The following is a 22,494-nucleotide window of genomic DNA, read 5'->3' as shown; positions in this document are numbered from 1 at the left end:
CCTGCGATGCCAAACTATATTGTTTTCTGCCGTTCCTTTCGATCCAGCAGCTGCGTGAAGAGAGGGAGCTTGCTGCATGGGCAACAACTTGCTCTCCATATCATACTGCCCTGGCTTGCATACCAATTAGACAGCTCGGACGCAGTACCCATGGTTGACTCCAACCAACAGATGGCTTCACTTGGGAAATTCAGCTTTGAGTGGAAATCTTTTATTTTCCCTCAACTCATCTTCATTGGAAAAACCTTATTGCTTTGATGTTTTGCTTTGGAACTACACCTTTAGAAGTGTAGATGAAGGCCCCAAAGCATTGTTGAGGATCCTTACCACAATCTTTTTGACTCAGTATTGCTAAGAAGGTGGTACAGGAGCATTAGGATGAGGACTGCCAGACTGAGTAACAGTTTCTTCCATCAGGCTGTGAGACTAATGAATACCCTGTCACACCAAGGTCTCGTCACTAGGACAGCCAGCTGTTTACTGTTTACCTGTGTTGCACACTATATGCATTTTGAATTATATTTTACTATTGTACTTATGCTATTATTTTGTTTTATGATATATATTTTGTGGGTGTACTGTGGTCCGCAGGAACACCGTTTCATTTGGTTGAAAATACATACAGTCAGACTACAATGTACTTGAACTTGACTAGAAGCACAATGCACCACTAAGGTTTTTAAAAACGCAAAATAACTTGACATGAACATTGATTTCTCTAACTTATCATTTTTCACACCCCCCCTTTCTCTCCTCTTCTATTCCCTAGTCTGGCTTCCCTCTTAACTCAACTCTTCTCTTCTCTTACCTGCCTATCACCTCCCCCGGTACCACTCCTCTGCCCCTTTCTTCCATGCTCCACTCTCCTCTCCTTCTTGTTCAGACATTTACCTTTTCCACCCATCAACTTACAGCATCTTACTTTATCCTCCCCTTCCCCACCCACCTGATGAAGATTCTTGGCCTGAAACATTGATTGTTTATTCCTCTCTATAGATGCTGCCTGACCTGCTGAGATCCTCCAGCATTTTGTGTGTGGGTTACACGAATTAAATCTTTCCTGATAATTTTTTGATGTACAACTAACTCTGAAGTACTTATATACCTTGGACTATCTGTTCAATGCTATAATTTTATTCAGTATTACAGGATAGTAACAAACCCTTCCAGCCAAACCATCCAATTACACGCACGGTTCCAATTAGCCTTGTATGTCTTTGACTGTGGGAGGAAATCCACACTATTACAGGGAGAATGTACAAACTCCTTACAGACAGCAGCAGGAATTGAACCTGGGTCTGAAATCGCATTACTCTAATCGCTATGCTACTGTACCACCCATAATCCACGTGGGAGAATTAGAGGCAAAGGAATGCTTAAAAGGTACACAGAGAAATGTACTAACAGGACAATTAAGAATCACAAATCACATTTAAAGGCTTACAAGAGTTTGAAAAGAGTTAAAAGGGAAGGGGCACTGAAAAATTGCTAAGGAAACGAGATGGCAAACTGAAAGATAAACTCTGAGATGATAATATGCAAAGTTCATAAATATTTAGGATTGCTGAAATACATTTCTTCATAAACAGTTTTATCATTGCAGAAATTAAATGAAAAGGAAACATACACACAATATTTAAACTACTAATTTTTTTGTTCTGGAGTAGAACTCCCACAATGCACTGTGCTTTAAAGGAATTTTTTGTTATGGTTATTTAAGGCTGATCACTCTATTCTTCCTATTAATAATAGTAACTTTTTATACAGCACCTTTCAGGCATTAAGACACAGGCTCAAAAATCTTTACATAGATTGTAAATATAAATCAACCTAATCATAAAAATACAAGACAAATTAAAAATTGTAAGCAACAAGCAGAAAATGCAGGAGGAACTCAGCAGGCCAGGCAACATCTACAGAAAAAAGTAAACAGTCAATGTTTTGGGCCAAAACTGATCCAAAACATCATCTGTTTACTCATTTCTGTAGATGCTGCCTGACCTGCTCAGTTCCTTCAGCATTTTGTGTATGTTGCTTTGGATTTCCCAGCATCAGCAGACTTTCTCAAGTTTCTGAAGTAAAGAAAAATTATATTGAATAAAATATAATCAAATATACCAAATTATGTAAATATTATCAACATTAACAGGTATTAATTAATCCTTAGGATAAGTACCAAATTTAAAAAGTTGATTTTTAGGAAGGTGCTTGTCAAGACTCCAGATTAACTATAGTACAGATTTTCAACTAAAAAGACACTTCCTATTGTATTTTAACCACTTAACATCACATCTAATAATGCTGTATATACTGCAAATATATTCTGGCATCTAGGTATTTACGCACATTTTATTCCATATCTGTACTTTAAATTCTAAATTTATCTTTTATATAATCCTTTATTCTTTATAATTGTTGAATATTGTCCTTTTGATGCATGTCACACCCTGACCAACACTACAGCAAATTCCTAAAACATGCAAATGCATTTAGTGAATAAAGTTGATCCTTGATCCTTCAGCTTGGGAGGTTTTCTCACCAATATCCGCAAGTTCTCCAGCAGAAGTCGCTGTACTGTAAGCAGCAAGTAGGAACCGTGGCCAATAATCTGACCTTTTTAATTCGAGTACTAAAGCTGAGTCTCAAATCACCAGCTGTTTTCCCAAGTGAGATCAACTACAGATTAGAACGAGTCTCTAATATATTAACATTAACAAGAGAAACCTGCAGTGGAAGCATGTCACATGGCTCCACGAGCTTACTGCAACATTCAGTAAGACCATCACTGTTGGTCTTCAGTACCTCCACTTCACCATCAAATTCCCATAATCTTACAATGAACACGTGTTTCAATTTCACTCACCTCAGCTCTGCACTGATTTCACAGCCTACAAACTCTCTTTCAAGAATTCTACAACACGTGTTCTCAGTATTTTTTTTATTTTATTTGCTCATTTAAACTGACCCAGCTCTCTCATGGGCTCTAATCTCCCCACCACTGAAGGCATCACCAAAATGCAATGCCTCAAGACGGTAACACTTGTTATTAAGGACCCTGTCACTCAGGACATGCCCTCTTCTCATTGCTGCCATTAAGGAGAATGCACAGGAGCCTGAAGATACATACTCAGCATTTCAGGAACAGCTTATTCGTCTCCACCATCAGATTTCTGAATGGACGGTGAACCCATGACTACTTCCTCACTATTCACTTTTTCTCTGTTTGCACTAGTTAATTTTTTTAATATATATTTCTTATGGTTATTTATATATTATAATGCATTGCTGCCACAAACAGCAAATTTCATGACATATGCCAGTGATGGTAAATCTGATTCTGATTCCATCTTCCTCTGCACATTGGTTATTTGTCAATCTTTGTTTATGTAGAGTTTTTTCCCATTAATTCTATTGTATTTCTTTATTTTCCTGTGGCTGCCTGCAAGAAAATTAATGTCCAGGTGGAATATGTTGTTGGACACGCATTATTGAGAATAAATTTAGTTTGAACTCCAGGTAGTATATGGAGAGGTTTACGTACTTCTATAATAAATTTATTTTGGATTTTACTTCTTGCCTTTCTAAAATAGCTAAAATATTGACTCAAAGTCAAAGAGAAACATTTTATAATGCTCCAGCATTATCTATCAGTTTTTATATTTGAAAATAAATCTTTCTTGACTATTGCTACAACAAATTCGGCAAATGCACACAAAATGCTGGAGGAGTTCAGTAGATAAAGCAGCAATAATGGAGGGGAAAAAATAGATGACATTTCTTGCCGAGACCCTTCATCTGGACTGGAAAAGGAAAAGGACAAAGGTCAGAATAACAAGGTGGGAGGATGAGGAGTACAAGCTGACAGGTGATAGGTGAGAATGATTCTCTCTCGGCCTTTCAATATTCAATATGTTTCAAAGAGATATTCCCCACTCACTCTTCTAAACTCCAGCAAGTACAGGCCCAAATCCATCAAATGCTCCTCACACATTAACCATTTCATTCCCAGGATAATTTACAACCCTATCTACCTATCCATCTGGGAAGGGTTCAACAGTTGGACAAAAAGGCAGCTGATGGCTGTACCAGACATAGAGACCAAGACAACAAAGGCCTGCACAAAATATTTCAGCAAAATCTTCGCACTTTGAGAGAACAGAAATCCATATCTGTGAGGAAGGGCCCGGAGAGATTAAATGGTTTGTATGAAATGAAGTGAAATGATGGAAATGGATATAAACATCGACAGCTATAAATTGGTTGGCATCGGAAAAACTATCACAGTGACTCCAAGCTCTGCCCATTGGGATGGCATGACAACTGTTAGTTATATGGGTTACTACGTGCAGTCGGTGTTCCCCACTTCACTCATTGGCTTCGTTCATCAGCTGGAGATCAAAGTTCAACGTAAATTCATTATCAACATACATAAATATGTCAAGATATACCACTTTGAAATTCATTTTCTTGCAAGTATTTACAGTAGAACAAAGAAATGCAAAAGAATCAATTAAAAAATCACATGCAAAGATCAACAAGCAACCAATGTGCAAAACTGTGCAAATACAAAAAAAACATGAGTTGCAGACTCCTTCAAAGTGAGTCAATAAGTTGTGTTTAGTGATCAGCTCAGTGATAAGGTGAGTGAAGTTATCCACTCACTACCTTAGTGACTTGTAGGATTTAAATCGGCTTCACACAGCGTAATGCAGACCTGGTATTTCCAAAGGAAAGACTTGTGGAAGGTAGGAGAATGAGAAGAGATTTGATAGAGGTACAGTATAAAAAATTACGAGTGGTAAATGTAGATCGGGTAAATGCAAGCAGGCTTCTTCCACTGAGAATAGAACCAGAGATCATGGGTTAAGGGTAAACACAAGAGACGCCGCAGATGAAATGCAGAGTAAACACACAAATTACTGGAGAAACTCAGCAGGTCAAGCAGATATACAGTCAACATTTCAGGCTGAGACCCTTCGTGAAGACTGGATGAAAGTTCTTGACCCAAAATGTTGACTGTTTATTCCTCTCCCTAGATTTTGCCTGATCTGCTGAGTTCCTACAGCATTTTGTAAGAATTAAAGGAAATGTTTAAGAGGAACATGAGGCAGAACTTCTTCACTCAGAGGCTGGTGGGAGTGTAGAATGAGCTGTCTACGTAAGTAGTGGATGCGGTTTTAATTTCAACATTTAAGAGATATTTGGATCACTACATGGATAGGAGGAGTATGGAGGGCTATGGTCCAGGTGCAGACCAAAGGGACAAGGCAGAATAATAGCTTGTCATGGACTAGATGGACCAAATGGCCTGTTTCTGTGCAGAAATATGCTATTACTCTCTGAAAGGTGCAAAGTGACAGAAGCAAATGTTAGTGGTTGTTCAGCAAATCCGATCTGGGGAAGAGAGCAGGAGGGGATCGAATGGGTAGAAGAAGGACACCAGCATCTTGGCTGCTTCATCAGAGACCTCGGTGGAGGAGGCAGAAAGGAGAAGACCTTGCCTTGAATCTTCAGGAAAGCAGACACACAATAGAAAGCAGTGGGAACAGATGGCTGCGGAAGTTCACAGAAGTACAGCCCTGAGGGCCTGGATGCGGTCCCGCAAGAAATTTAATGACCTCGTATAAGTGGTCAAGGTCAACAAATTCATCTTCAAATGGTGCCTTCTTCTACCAGTCGTCTCCACCACAGGTCAATTAACCACACTCTCATCGCTCAACAACTATCTCCATCAGTCATAAGGATTATGAGAGGCACAGATAGAGTAGACAGACAGTTATCTTTTTCCCAGGGTTGAAATGTTGAATACCAGAGGGCATGCATTTAAGGGGGGGGGGGGGGGTGGTAATTTCAAAGGAGGTGTCAGGAGCAAGTTTTCAATACAGAGAGAGGTAGGTGCCTGGAATGTGCTGCCTGGGGTGGCGGTAAAGGCAGATACATTAGGCACTCTGAAGAGATGATTATAGGCACATGGATGTGAGGAAAATGGAAGGATATGGACATTGTGTAAAGCAGAACAGATTAATTTAGCTACCCATGTGGTTACTAATTTATTTGATTCAGCACGACATTGTGCACCGAAGGGCCTGTTCCTGTTCTGTGTTCTACGACCTACATTAAATGATCCATCTCACACCCATCCTCACTCTAGCCTTCAATCTAGACACCACTATTAGCTTCTACTCTCAGTTACGTTCACCAGAAAGGCTGCACGGCAGTTACTGATACACTTCAGCCGTTTCCACAATAAGACAAATAGTCAGTATTTCTTCATCAGTACTTTGGGCACAGCTTTGGGATGAGAGATGAAGGGTTTTAACTTGAAGCATTGACTGAATGGGGTTCAATTCCTGCTGCTGCCTGGCTCCCTCTAATCACGTGTGTTCCCTCCGAGCGCTCCAGATTCCTCCCACAGTCAAAAGACCTACGGATCAGGGTTACAAAGTTTGCGGGCATGGTGACGCTTGTGAGCTTGTTCAAACGCAACGAAAATGAAGACGCAAACGACTCATTTCACGACACATGAGGTGTACGTGGCAAATAGAGCTCATCATTATCTCCCTTTAAAAGATTGGTCACAGGGGAGACACAATAGACTGCAGGTGCTGGAACTTGGAGCACAAAATAAACCCGGAGATCAGTGGGTCAGGCAGCATCTGTAGTGCAAAAGAGGAAGAGTTTTGACATGAAACATTGACTGGCCATTTCATTCCACAATGCTGCCTGATCTTCATTAATAGCATCATTGCTATTTATTTATTATTTATAATAAATAATAATAATTACAATTTTTTTTCTCTTTTATAGTTAGGGTTTGTTGCCTTTTGCAATCAGGTCAAATGCCCAAATTGATTATAGTTATTTCATTGATTCTAATATCGTTCTTGAAGTTATTGAGTATTCCCGTAAGAAAATGAATTTGAGGGTTCTATGGTTGACGTACATGTACTTCGATCATAATTCTACTTAGAACTTTGAACTGACCTGCTTAGCTCCCTCCAATACTTATTGCTCCTGTTTCAGGGTTTGTTTTACAGGCAGACAAGGACGTCAGTGGAGTGGAGAAAGTAGGGTGGATGAGGATAGAGTTCCTTTACAAGAGTCAAGATTGCTCCATGTCATATCCAGTACACAAGTGTAAAGGAGAACAAAATAATTGTTACCCTGGGTCAGATGCAATCCAAAAAGCAGAATATGTAAAGAACATAATAATGAAACAAAAAAAAATACAGTAGATACATATGATAGTTTATATACAGTACGTAGATTGATTGCATGTCCGTAAAGTGACATTGGGTACAGGAGTGTCTGTACATAAGGGGACTCAAACAGGAAAAGATAAACAGTGGTGTTTGGGGGTGTGGAGGGGTGGGTTAGTGGGTGGAGGTGTTGATCGGCCTTACTGCTTGGTGGAAGTAACCGTTTTTGAGCCTGGTGGTCCAGGCATGAATGCTGTATAGCCTCTTCCCTAATGGGAGTGGGACAAACAGTCTATAAGCAGATGGTGGCATCCTTCATGATGATGCTAGCCTTTTTCCAGCACCTTTCCTTGATGGTGATGCTGGTGATACATTGGATAGTTTTGACTACCTATTGTAGAACAGAGGTGAGGAGGAATTTCTTTAGCCAGAGGGTGGTGAATCTGTGGAATTCATTGCTACAGATGGCTGTGGATGCCAAGTCATTAGGTATATTTAAAGCGGAGGTTGATATAGAAACATAGAAAACCTACAGTACAACACAGGCCCTTTGGCCCACAAAGTTGTGCTAAACATGTCCCTATCTTAGAAATTACTCGGCTTACTCATAGCCCTCTATTTTTCTAAGCTCCATGTACCTATCCAAAAGTCTCTTAAAAGACCCTATTGTATCAGCCTCCACCACCGTTGCCGGCAGCCCATTCCACGCACTCACCACACTCTTATTAAAAAACTTAAACCGCCATCTCCTCTGCACTTACTCCCCAGCACCTTAAACCTGTGTCCTCTTGTGGCAACTATTTCAGCCCTGGGAAAAAGACTCTGACTATCCACACAATCAATGCCTCTCATCATCTTATACACCTCTATCAGGTCACCTTTCATCCTCTGTCACTCCAAGGAGAAAAGGCTGAGTTAATTCAACCTATTCTCATAAGGCATCCTCCCCAATCCAGGCAACATCCTTGTAAATCTCCTCTGCACCCTTTCTTTGGCCACTACATCTATAGGTGCTTGAGTAGTTAGTGTCAAAGGTAATGGGGAGAACGAAGGAAGATGGATTTGAGAGGGAAAAAAAATCAGCCATGATGGAGTGGCAGTGTAGATTGGAGGAGCCAATGGCCTAATTGTGCTCCTGTCTTAAGGTCTTATTGAGTGAGTTGATGTTGACAAGCTTAGTGAGAATCCCAACTTTGTAGAAGATGCTCTTCAGAGCTTGTGCCTACTAACCCAAACTCTGAAAATTAGTAAGAGCCGTTGATCTCAGGGGATCATGGATTTGCGCCTCTGCTGCGGTGGGTTCACCCTCTCCACATCACCGATGTAGTCCAACGGAAGGGCAAGCACCGATACAGCTTGCCACCAGTGTCATTGCAGAGGTTGTCAGAATGAAGTTGTAAACAACATCAAACTGCCTTCAGGACCCCAGCTCCTGATTTCTTCCTCAGGGTTTACTCTCCGAGCCTTTCTCATGGGTTGGTATGGCCACAAGGCAACAGAGGTTTAAAATCAGAGTTTTCATTCTGTTAGGTTGAAGATAATTACCTTCATCTCTTCAACCACTAGGCTCCTGATTCAGTGTGGATAACTTCACCCACCACAATACTGAACTCATTGCACAACCTCTGGACACACTGCCCATAACTCAAGCTCTAAATGTTGTTTATTACTTATTTATTCATTACTTCTTTTTGTATTTGCACAATTTGTTGCCTTTTGGACATTGGTTGTTTGTTTGTTTTTGTCTGTCATTAATCGTATTATGTTTCTTTATATTTACTGTGAATGCCAAGAAGAAAATAAACCTCAGGGTTGTATGTGGTGACATATATGTACCTTAATAAATTTACTTTGAACTCTGAATTTCAAAAGTTCTTTCTCCAAGTAGACAGTCAGTCTGTTTTGGCAGAGTTTTAATTGAATCTTTGTTCTATGGTGAATGCCTGCAAGAAATTGAATCTCAGGGTTGTATAAGGTGACATAAACAGCACGTACTTTGATAACAAATTTACTTTACACTTTGAACAGCTCAGTCACAATTAACCCCTGGAATTTTCTGGGGATGGTTATCTTCATCTCCTCTTACATTTGCAATGAATAATGATGATCATCCCCTGAAGCGGTTATATTTGATTTCTTTAGACAGTTTATTCACTTATGGCTCATATTTGCTTTGAGTTTAAGCGCTAGAACTGATATCTCACTAAAATAGATAACCATGTCATTAAAATCTCATTATAACAGTTATTTCAGGCATGCAAGACCATATTTGAACTTGGCCCAGTCACAATTTGAGGTGGAATTAAACATTTATTAGAGCAGAAGTCAGGACATGTAATGAAGCTCAATCCAATTGTACTTTTGTTTGTTGTCCTAAATACTGGAATTTGACACAAGACTCTGATTACTTGCAAAACCACCAGAAAAACCGGTTTCACAAACATGAGGAAATCTGCAGATGCTGGAAGTCCAAAGCGACACACACAAAATGCAGCAGGAACTCAGCAGGCCTGGCAGCATCTATGGAAAAGAGTAAACAGTCAACGTTTTGAGCCAAGACCCTTCATTTCTGCTTGAAACTTTAACTGTTTATTCTTTTCCAAAGATGTTGCCTGGCCTGCTGAAAAAAACTGGATTCCCTGAATGCTCTAACATAGAAAACATAGAAACATAGAAATATACTGCACATTACAGGTCCTTCAGCCCACAATGTTGTGTCAACCATGTAACCTACTCTAGAAACTGCCTAGAACTTCCCTACCACATAGCTCTCTATTTTTCTAAGTTCCATGTACCTATCTAAAAGACTCTTAAAAGATCCTATTGTATCCACTTCTACCACCTTCATTGACAGTGCATTCCACGCACCCACCACTCTTTGCGGAAAAACTTATCTCTGACATCCGCCTTCTACCTTCTTCCAAGCACCTTAAAACTATGCCCTCCTCGTGTTAGCCATTTCAACCTGGGAAAAAGCCTCTGGCTATCCACATGATCAATGCCGCTCGTCATCTTATTCACCTCTATCACGTCACATCTCATCCTCTGTTACTCCATGGGGAAAAGGCCAAGTTCACTCAACCTATTCTCATAAGGCACCAAAAATAAGACCATAAGATTTAGGAGCAAAATTAGGTGTTTTGGCCCATCAACTTTGCTTTGTCATTCTATCAAGGCTGATTTGTTTTCCTGCTCAACCCCGATCTACTTTCTCTCCACAACCTTTGACACCCTTACTATTCAAGAACCGATCAACATCCACATTAAATATATCCAATGACTTGGCCTTCACTGCCGTCTGTGGCATTGAATTCCACAGATTCACCATTCACTGAATGAAGAAATTTCTTCTCATCTCAGTTCTAAAAAAATGTTCTTCTATTCTGAGGCTGTGCCCACTGGTCCTAGGCTTCCCCACTATGGGGAGCATCCTCTCCATACCTGTACTCTCTAGGCCTTTCAATATTCGATAGGTTTTAATGTGATTTATTTTTCATTCGCCTAAACTCCTGTGAGTGCAGGCCCAGAGTCATCACATGCTTCTCAAATTTAACACTTTCATTCCTGGAATACTTCTCATGGACCTCCTCTGAACCCTCTTCAATGTCAACTCATTCTTTCTTAGATAAGGGCCCAATACTGCTTGCAATACTTCAAGTGTGGCCCGATCAGTGCCTTATAAAGTCTCACCAGTAAATCGTTCTATATTCCAGGCTTTTCAAAATGAATAGCAACGTTGTATTTGCATTTGAAAATTGAGGGAACACACTCCAGTCCTCATCAAGGGATCAGCAATGGAAAGAGTGACCAGTTTCAAGTTCTTGGGTGTCAACATCTCTTAAACTCTATCCATACTGATGCAATTACAAAGAAGGCATGACAGCGGCTATAATTCATTTGGAGTTTGAGGAGAGTTGGTATGTCACCAAAGACTCCAGCAAATTTCTACAGAAGTACTGTGGAGAGCATTCTGACTGGTTGCATCATCACCTAGTACAGAGGGGCCACTGCACAGGATCACAAAAGAGTAGGCTGCGAACACAGCCAGCTCTGTCGTGGGCAGAAGCCTTCCCAGCAATCGAGGACATCTTCAAAATGCAATGCCTCGAAAAGGTGGCATCCATCATCAAAGACCCCTACGTCCAAGGACATATCCTCAATGCACACTACCTCACTATTTCTTCGTCTTTTTTTTGCACCACTAATTTACACTAATAGATACACATGCACACCATAACATACGTAGTATTATAATATCGTGTTTTATTTTGTATTGCACTGTACTGCTGCTACAAGATAATGATATATGCAAGTGATGTTAAACCTGATTCTGATTTTGTTCCTAATAGCCGAGGGAATAAATCTGCATTCAGATGAACAAAAAAAAGCTTTTAGATTATAAAATCTTTGCTTTAATCACTCCTTTGAAAATCTCTGAAATTAAGTACACCTTTCAACCCACTGAGCTCGGGTCATGAAATTGGTAATAGCTGGCCATCACTGAGTACCACTTCTTTACAGAACACTACAGAATTTCGGGAATAATTTGACATCCTATAAGGATTACAGCAAAAAATTAGCTGTTAGAAGTAAAAACCGAAGTGCTCCAATCTCCGGACTACTGTTAATTATGCACATTTTATGCAAGATGGTCGGTGAATCACTTCAAGGACTCAGTGCAGGTTCACACACAAAACGCTGAACTTAGCAAGTCAGGTAGCATCCATGGAGAGGAAAAAACTGTCGACGTTTTGGGCCTTGACCTTTTATCAGTCCTGATGAAGGGTGTTAGCCTGAAACGCCGACAGTTTACTCATTTTCATAGATGCTGCCTAACCTGCTGAGTTCCTCCAGCATTTTGTGTGTTTCAAGCATCTGCAGAATCTTTTGTGTTAACTCTGTATAGCTTGACTGAAGGGGCCGTGAAAGAAAGCCATTTTATGTTGCTTTAAAATTGAGAAATATCAAGGAGTACTAACTATTCAATTAAGTATTAATTTTCCTTTAAATTGTATTTGATAAATATAACAATTAAAGATCCCATGACAGAGGGCATATGACTGCTTGACAAAGCAAGCTTTATTTTGCTTGTGCAACCAGTGATCTGAAGTACAAATAACTCAAATTCCCACAGTATTAATTGCAAGCATTGAAATAAATTACTGATAGCACTGAGATTTTCCACAAAATTATTTTTTAATTGATATAATAGGCTTCCTCTTAAACCTAGTTACCTCTAAACCATACAATAAAACTCATTAATAAACTTCCCACACATAATCTTAACTGCTTGAAGCAACATTAACTCAACATATACCTCCCCTCCGCCATCAGATTTCTGAATGGACGATAAATCCATGCACGCTACCTCACTATGTTTTGCTGCAATTGTTTTGCACTGCAAATTTAATTTAATTTTATATATATTTAATTTAGTTCTATAAATATACATTTATCATCTGGCTATCTATGCATAACACTAGGGCTTGCAGATCAATTTTTCCAGCAGTACGTTTAGGATTTTGGCCTAAACATATAATATACGTACCTATAATATACATGTGTCCTTCGCAAAGTTCTCCAAATCAGCATGGCTTGTTTTTAAACTTTATCTCACTGGTTAATTAGATACCGCAGTTATTCCCCTGGTTAAGGTGACACTGCACCAACTTTCTGCTTATGTAGATCAATATTAAATACCGAAATTATTACTTTATCATTACATGTAATCAACTTTCACCACACTGAGCCAATTACTGTACTTTCTGACTGGTGAATGGGTTTCCTAATCTAAATTCTAATCACCCTGTCATTCACAACAGACTTAGTAATGCTTCACTTGCACGGTATTCACATGCAAAATACCCTAAATAGGCCAATTACAATCCATCTCCTGTTCTTCGGTTAACCCGCTGAGAACTGAAGGACTATTGCAACAGCCAGACGCTAAATAATATAAAAAGAGAGGAGCTCTTTTGTAAATTAGTCAACATGTCTGTATGCCTGAATTTCTTTCACAGAGTCCGACATAGCAACGCCCCCTTGTCTCAGTCGAAAGAGACAGAGGACACACCAAAGAGAGCAAGGCAGACAACTCCTGCGAAGCGGAAAATAAATCAGCTCACAAACACATTCCCCTGATAGCTCAACTTTTACTGGCAATGAAAAGAAATAATAAATTATGAAGCAATTTTTTTGTTTATTGTGGCTTGTTGAGAAAGAGGGAAAAACCTAGGAGTAATAAATAGAGGAAATTTCTTTAACAATCATGTTAAATTAAGCTTAGTTGAAAAGATGCAACGGGAAACACAATAAAAGTGAAGTTTACACCTCAGAAGTTAAAACTAGAAGTAGTCAGTTTTCTTTACTGTCTGTTAAGGATAACAAAAATGTTAATCTTATTTGGAGCACAGACTTGATAGAGGTGTAGAAGATGGTGAGAGGCATCCAGAGTGGGTAGCCAGAGACTTTTTCCCCAGGGTGCAAATGGCTAATAGTACAGTCATAATTTTAAGGTGATTGAAGGTAAGTGCATGGGGTATGTAAACGATAGATTTTTCTTCACATAGCGAGTGATGGGTGTGTGGAATGCACTGCCAGGAGTGATGGTAGAAGCAAATACATTAGGGACATTTAAGAAACAAGAGAAAATCTGCAGATGCTGGAAATTGAGAGCAACACACACAAAATGCTGGAGGAACTCAGCAGGCCTGGCAGCATCTATGGAAAAGAGTACAGTTGTGATTTCAAGCCAAACCCTTCATCAGGACATTTAAGAAACTCTTAGATAGGCAAGTGGATGATGGAAAAATGGAGGGCTATGTGGGAAAAAAGATTAGATTGATCTCAAAAGATCAGGACAACTTTGAGGGCCAAAGGACATTTACTATGCTGGAATGGTCTATGTTTTATTTGTAATAGTTACCATTTGGATCAAAAATTGTAATTACTGTTTGCCATTCTCACAAATACCTCACAGGTAGATAGGGTCGTAAAGAGAGCTTTTGGTACATTGGCCTTTATAAGTCAAAGTATTGAATATAACAGTTGGAATGTTATGGCGCAGTTGTATAAGGCATTGGTGAGGCCAAATTTGGTGAATTGTGTCACCAATTTGGAGTATTTGGTCACCAAATTATAGGAAGGATATTAATAAGGTTGAAGCAGTGCAGAGAAGGTTTACAAGGATGTTGCCAGGACTTGAGAAACTGAGTTACAGAGAAAGGTTGAATAGGTTAGGAGTTTATTCCCTGGAGCGTAGGAGAATGAGATTTGATACAGGTATATAAAATTATGATGGGTATAGATAGAGTGAATGCAAGCAGGCTTTTTCCACTGAGGCCAGGGGAGGAAAAAAAAGAGGACATGGGTTAAGGGTGAAGAGGGAAAAGTTTAAAGGGAACATTAGGGCTTCTACACACAAAGAGTAGTGGGAGTGTGGAATGAGCTGCCAGATGAAGTGGTAAATGCAGGCTCACTTTTGACATTTAAGAAAAACTTGGACAGGTACATGGATGAGAGGTGTATGGAGGGATATGGTCTAGGTGCAGGTCAGTGGGACTAGGCAGAAAAACGGTTCGGCACAGCCAAGAAGGGCCAAAAGACCTGTTTCTGTGCTGTAATGCTCTATGGTAAGTACCACTTAAAAAATGTTTACAAGCAAGAGATAGAGTGAGAGAATGCTGGGGGAAGGTGGAAAGTGTGAGGGAGAGAGAGAGGGGGTGAGGGGGAAGGGAGAGAGAGAGGAGGAGAGAGGGGGAGAGGGAGTGGGAGAGAGAGGGTGGGGGGGGGAGAGAGAATAAAAGACAACAACCATGCAGTTTATCATCTCTTTGTTCTATTCTTCTTTTGTGCATTTTTCATCTATAACTCTGTTGGTTTCCACAAACAACTGGAGTCTGATCACTGATTGGTCTTAATACGCTGAACTGCTAAACTAGCTTGAGGCATGAAGTCGTTTCCTGCTGCTTCTACTTCGTCTGGGTTTGACCATCCAACTAAATTATGTTGCAACCGTATTAGGCTCTTTGGTATGAGAGGGAAATCATTGACCTCACAACCCACATTTTTAGGACCATGCATCTTATTATCCACCTTGTTTCTCTTCCACATTTTGCTCTGAATTCTGTTATTGCTTAACGTGCACTACCTGATTGTACTGTATGGCACAGTAGCGTAGTCATTAGGCAATTGCTTTCGAGCAGGGGTTCCCAACCATTTTTATGCCATTGACCAATACCATTAAACAAAACATCTGTGGACCCCAGGTTGGGAACCCCTGCCTTCGAGTGCCAGCCAGCAATCACTGAGCAAGGTTCAATTCCAGCCGCTGACTGTATGTCGTCTATACATTCTCCTCATGACCACGTGTGTTTCCTCCCATGTTGCAAAAACATTCGGGTTAGGGTTAATGAGCTGTGGGCATGCTATGTTGGCACCGGAAGAGTGGCGACTCTGGCAGGCTGCCCAACACAATCCTTGCTGATTTAATTTGACAAAAACAACACATTTCATTGCATGATTCTATGTACATGTGACAAGTAAAGCTAATTTTTCTTCAACTGTTGTAATGAATAGATCTGAATGTATAATGTGCAAGACAGTTTTTTTTTACTGTATGTTACAAATACAAGTAGTTATAGAGTCATAGAACACTACAGTAAAGAAACAGACCATCGGCCCATCTAATCTATGCCAAACTATTAACCTGTCGAGTCCCACCAATCTGTACTGGGACCACAGTCCTCCACTCCCATCCCATCCATGTGCCTATCCAAATTTCTCTTGTGTTGAAATCGAACCCACATCCACACTTTCGCTGGCAGCTCGTTCCACGCTGATCGCCTTCTGCGTGAAGAAGCTCCCCCCATGTTCCCTTACATATTTCACCCTTCACCCTCAACCCAAGACCTCTCGTTCTAGACTCACACAACCTCAGTGGAAAAAGCCTGCTTGCATTCATCATATCTATACCCCTTAAAAATGTTGTGTCGTTCGTTCCTTATGTACTCTGACGTTTGACCTGGTTGATCGTGGCCTTTCTATGGCCATGATCATTCTAGGCAAATTTTTCTACAGAAGTGGTTTGACATTGCCTTCTCCCAAGCATGACGGGTGATAGAGATTGTCTGTCTGACATCAATAGTCATATAACCAGGACGTGATATTCACCAACTGCTCATACAACCGTCCACCACCAGTATTCATGGCTTCACGTGACCCTGATCGGGGGGCAAGGTAGGTGCTACACCATTTCCAAGGGTGACCTGCAGGCTAGCAAAGGGATGAAGCATCTTACACCTCACTTAGTAAAAGTATCTTTACTCTGCCACCCAATAATTTTGAACAGCTCTATCAAATCACTGCTCATTCTTCTATGTTCCAGGGAATAAAGTCCTAACCTCTACAACCTTTCCCTATAACTCAGCTAATAGTTCACCAATTTAAAGTTGGTCTATTACTCAACATTATAGGCCTGATTGCATCTCATATCCTTTAATGCATTCATGCAACAAAGATCATTGAGCTCACTGTTATAAAGTTCAACTTACCAGCTATAAATATTGAGAAAAAACTGACCCTCTGGCTCTTGCCATAAAGGCTGACATAAGATTGAGGTACTTCCTATTCTCATCGCATAGTAACCTTGCTACACTCAATATTACAAAACCCCAAATTCAGCTGAATGTTATGCTGACGGTGAATAACCATTAGTCCAGTGTTATTTTGGCCTGACCTGGAAGATTCAATCTATTAACATCATCCAATAGTTCAGAAAACACAGCCATGAGATCTTTTTTTGGGGTTTCTGAGCTCTGAGCTACAGAAACTCCAAGAGAAGATCTCATCCCCAGAAGTGGAAGGAAAGTCTGGCCCAATACAAGAGAGCTGCTATCAGTGACCTATGACCCAGTAGGGGTGATGGGTAATATTGAGTAAACAATTAATAGTTATGAAATTAACATTAGGTGCAGGATGCACGATCTTGAATATAAAAAAAAGAGAAATCATTCCTAACAGAATGTTTTAGAGAAAAGAGTAAGATAAAAGAAAAAAAACATTTGCCATGTGTAGCGAAGCATCAAAGCTTACAGTCAAATCTGTCATTTGTTTCAAATCAGATCAACAAAGATTGTACTAAACCTCTGGAATGTGCGAGGAAACCGGCACACACAAAGGATACCCGCGTGGTCACAGGGGGAATGTACAAACTCCTTACAGGCAGTGGCAGGAATCAAAACTAAATGGTGATTGCTGGTGTTGTAAAGGGATTACACTAACTGTTACAATAAAACCATTAGACAAAGAAGTAGAATTAGGCCATTTGACATATCAGATTTGATCCAGCATTCCATCATGGTTGATTTATTATCCCGCTCAAGTCCATTTTCCATATCCCTGTAACCTTTGACACCCTGTCCAAGAACCCTATGAATGTCCGCTTTAAGTGTACCCACTGACTTGGCCTCCACAGACATCCATATCCTGGGTAAAGGAATACTTCCTCATCTCTGTTCTAAATGAATACCCCTCATTCTGAGGCTGTGCTTTCTGGTCCTAGACTCCTCTATCATGGGAATCATCCTCAACATATCCACCCTTATCGAGGCCTTTCAATAATCAATAGGTTTCAATGAGATCCCCCTTCATTCTTGTAAACTCCAGCAAGGACACATCCAGACCCATCAAACACTCTTCACACGTTAACCCTCCCATTCCTGGACTGATAGTGATCAGTAATAACAAGTTAATGATAACAAAACTCTGATTCTGAGTTACCAAGACAATCCAGACTTCAATGTATTGGCTCATATGAAGATCTGCAACACATACTCCCCACGATGCTGCTGACATATCGGCCTAAATTCAAAACAAATTCCTAACTTTTGCCTAAAGTTCTCAACTTCCAGATGCACACGGTGAAAGCTGAGTTATATTGTCAGCTCAAGGAACTACTCTGAAAACAGCAGAGCATCGCTCTCCAGTTCCCTGATCAATTTTGTTTTAATAGTAACCATATCGACCATCCAGGCCTTGCTGTCTTCTCGCTACTACCATCAGGGAGAAGGTACAGGAGCCTTAGGTTCCACACCACCAGATTCAGGAATAATTATTACTCTGCAACCATCAGACTCTGAACCCAGTGTGGGTAACTTCACTCACCTCAACTCTGAACTGATTCCACAACCTATGGACTGAATTCCAAGGCCTCTTCAACTCATGTTCTCAATATTGTTTACTTTTTCATTTATTGGTTTTATTATGTTTTTTTTGCACCTTTTCTTCTTTTGCACACTGGTTGTCAGTCGTTTTTGTGTGTAGTTTCTCATTGATTCTATTGTATTTCTTTGTTCTGCAAGACAATGAATCTCAGGATAGTACCTGGTGACGTATACATGCTTTGACAATAAATTTACTCTGAATTTTTGAACATTGAATAGTACTAGTTTCTCCTCTCTTGCCAATGAGTAAGAGCAGTTTTTTTAAAAATCAGTGGCCATGATTTCATGGCGTTACTGAGATCTGCAAGCAAAGCAACATTATAAAATACAAGAAATCAGAGTAAGAAATGAGGCAACACAACCTTCTGCCTAGAAGATGCAATATTGTAAAGACACATAAACACACAACTTAATAGCCTGTTTTTGCTGAGTTGAATGTTCTCACCACTTAGCCAGATTTTCAATCTCCCTCCTATATGCTGATTCATCACCACTTTTGATTTGCCCAAGGATAGTGGTGTTGTTGGCAAACTTAAGTATGGCCTTGGAACTGTGCCTAGCTTCATAGTCATAAGTATGTAGTAAGCAGAGTAGGGGACTAAGCATACAGTCTTGTGGTGCATCTGTGCTGACGGAGATTATGGAGGAGATGGTATTTCTAATCCGATCTAACTGGGGTCTGCAAATGGGGAAATTGAGGATCCATTTAAAGCTTATTGATTAGTCTTGATGGAGAGATAGTAAACAAATCTGAGTTACCGTCAATTAAAAGAATCCTGATGTATGCATTGTCACTGTCCAGATGTTCCAGCATCGCATGAAGCTATTAGCAGATCAGATTCCAAAACCAAAATTTGTCCTAAATTAGCCATAGTAGGAAGGGGAACAAAGGCACTGAAATCAATTTTGTTGATGCAAACCGATCAGGACAGAGCCAAGTTTGAGGCAACAAGGAGCAAGTTGTCTCCACAGTTCCTTTTGGGAGGAATTCAAGGCAGCAAAATCTTTAAGTTACTCTGAACAGTGCTTGTGGGCATGAACAGGTGACACTGTAATGATTTTTACGTATGGAACTGCAAATCCTTTATCCACCATTCAATCTGTTAAATGATTTTATTTTGTTTTTTTCATTGTGAAATGATTGAATCCCTATGCAGAAGAAAACAAGGATAAGTGTTTTATCACTAAATCACTTTCCTTAGCGGCCGGTGAATTAAGAAGCATAGAATGTACATTAGACACCACCTGTACCTAATAAAGTGGCCACTGAGGGAATGCTCATGATCTTCGGCTGCTGTAGCCAGAAGCTTCAAGGTTTGATATGTTGTGCGTTCAGAGATGCTCTTTTGCACACCACTGTTGTAATGTGTGGTTATTTGAGTTACTGTCACCTTCCTGTCAGCTTGAACTAGTCTGGCAGTTCTCCCCTGACCGCTCACATTAACAGAACAGTTTTGCCCACAGATCTGCCACCCATTGGATTTTTTTTGTTTTTTGCCCCATTCTTTGTACACTCTTAGAGACTGTTGAGTGTGGAGATCAGCAGGTTGTGACATACTCAAACGACCTGATTTGGCACCAACAATCGTTCCATGGTCAAAGTCACTTAGATCATATTTCTTCAACATTCTGATGGTTGGTCTGAACAACAGCTGAACCTCTTGATCATGTCTGCATGCTTTTATGCATTGAGATGCTGCCACATGATTGGTGATTAGATTTTGGCATTAACGAGCAGGTGTACAGGCAGTCCCCGGGTTACGTACGAGTTCTATTCCTGAGTCCGTCTTTAAGTCGGATTTGTATGTAAGTCGGAACAAATACATCTGGTATTATTTAGCGTCAGTTAGTCAAAAGTTTGTCTTAGTACATAGTATATATTTTACCTTTCTATGCATATAAAACACTTAAGAAACGTTTGTATTCCAATGCAAACCACTGCGTTGCTTAGTAATAATTGTAGCTTTCATCGGGGCAGGGCTCCATTATTCTCACTTTATCCATTATCCTTTAAGATTGTTCTGATCGTTGACCAACTGTAGCCTAAAGCTTTTCCAATGACTGATGCGTTTCACCTCTTTCCAAATGCTTTATTATTTCCACTTTATTTTCAATGGCGATCACTTCCCGTCAATGAAACAGAAACATTGCGGGCGGCGGGTTCTCAGCTCTGCCGGCTCCTGAAGTCCACTGGGTCCTAAGGACCATCGCACTGAGCCACGTTAAGTGGAACAAATGGGGGCTATGCTGGGTTTGGGTATTTGACCCTCCACAATATTCCGCGTGGAAATTTAAACTGGAGGTGTCAGTGTTTTTTTTTACAAGGTCGAGTTGCGAGCTCGACATCAACCTGGCACGGATGGTACAGGAGTCCTTGGATCGACATCAACCCGGCACGGGAGCGGCCTATCACTGGATCGAACTCGGGGAAACTCTGTTTCCAAGCCCGGCACTGATCTCACTGTGCCACCACCCAACCAGAACAGGCGGGGTCAGCATGAATCTTACTAAGAAAAATTTAAGCCAAATACAAAGTTACACACTCAACACAGTATCAATGGCAATGACTTAAAATGGCAGACAGCATCGTGATCCAACTTAAAATGGCGGAGGGCGTTCTCCTTCCTCGGTTCGTAAGTACGAGTTGTCCTTAAGTCGGACGTTCGTAACTTGGGGACTACCTGTACCTGATAAAGTGACCACTGAGTGTAATAAAACAGATCATACAATATTATAGCAGTCATCTTCCTGATGGTTCATTGGGTTGATATACTGCTCAGTGTGTTTTTAATGTCTGTATAGAACAGAAGTCTGAAATTTTTTTATTCTGAGCTGTAGTTGGACCTTGCACTTGTCTGAAGGATATAGGTGACATAACTAATTGAAATGATCTCTGTTTCCAAAATCCACACTTGCATTTGGTGTTTATATCAACCATCGGAATGGGCAGCACGGCAGCGTAGTGGTTAGCACAACAGTTTATAGTACAGACAACCCAAGTTCAATTCCCGCCGCTGCCTGTAAAGGAGTCTGTACATTTTTCTATTGACCGCATGTGTTTCCTCCGGGTGCTTGGGTTTGCTCCCACAGTTCAAAGACATACCAGTTGATAGGCTAATTGGTCAGTGTAAATTTTCCTCTGCTTAGGCTGGGATTAAATCGGGAAACCGCTGGGTGGTGCAGCTTGAAAGGCTGAAAGGGCCTATTCCGCACTGCATCTCAATAATAAATAATAAATAAATATTTTAATAATCTAAGTTCTGTTATAATATCTCTTATTTCCTCACAATGGTATTTCAAAAGTCACACAATAGCCAACAGAAAGGACAAGTTTCTGGAGATTTGTATTATAGAGACCATAAGACTCTTGAGCTAAAGATACTTCTTCTCAACCTGTGAACAAACATGTGTCAAAGCTTTGAGGAAGCAGGTCAGAAACATTCTCTCTAAATATAACATTTTTAAAGTAAGATCTCAAGGAAGTTTTGTTTAGAGTCATTTTAAACTGAGCCACGTCAGCCAGAGCTGTGAAGTAGACATTTCCAAGACCACCTACTCTCCTCAAAGTAAAGTAAGACACACGTCTGAACCTCAGTGCTGGCCTGCAGTTTCCTATCTGACAAAATCTTCACCTTGGATCATCTGAAGCTTTGGCTTGTTTCTCCCTGATTTCATGGAAAAAAAAGACCACAGCATACAGAGTAAATTAAGAACTTCAGATGCAGGACTATGAAAGAGATTGCAGAGTTGTCAGTCATACAATATCAAAGCCCATCTGTGGCATTTAGAAATTAATGCCTGCAAATTGTACTGAGGATGGCAATCGCATTTTCAAATATTGCAAAGTACATTCAGGTGACCAACTATAGAACGGATTATGGATATACGCTCTGTGGCCATTTTATCAGGAACCTCCTGTAGCTAATAGAGTGGTCACTGAGTGCATCTTCGTGGCCTTCTGACACTGTAGCTCTTCCACTTCAAGGTTCAATATGCTCTGCATTCAGATATGCTCTTCTGCACATCATTGTGTAACGTGTGGCTATTAGAGTTAATGTTGCCTTCCTGTCAGC

General features: G+C 40.4%; 1 protein-coding gene across 15 annotated transcripts in view; it reads right to left on the bottom strand.

Annotated features, from left to right (window-relative positions):
• Positions 1 to 22,494, bottom strand: part of LOC132405014 (transcription factor 4-like) — a 649,090-nt gene that overhangs the window by 273,050 nt on the left and 353,546 nt on the right. The window contains exon 1 of one of the 15 annotated variants that reach the window (XM_059989702.1): positions 18,363 to 18,432. The exons of the other annotated variants lie outside the window; for them this stretch is intronic. The gene's annotated coding sequence lies outside the window, so the exon portion shown is untranslated. Of the gene's footprint in view, positions 1 to 18,362; positions 18,433 to 22,494 lie in introns of those variants that run through there. 15 annotated transcript variants of the gene reach the window in all.

Source organism: Hypanus sabinus, chromosome 14 (assembly GCF_030144855.1).
Source record: "Hypanus sabinus isolate sHypSab1 chromosome 14, sHypSab1.hap1, whole genome shotgun sequence".
NCBI classification, from domain to species: domain Eukaryota; kingdom Metazoa; phylum Chordata; class Chondrichthyes; order Myliobatiformes; family Dasyatidae; genus Hypanus; species Hypanus sabinus.
The sequence above is the reverse complement of the archived record's forward strand: the minus strand, read 5'-3'. Positions and strand labels throughout refer to the sequence as shown.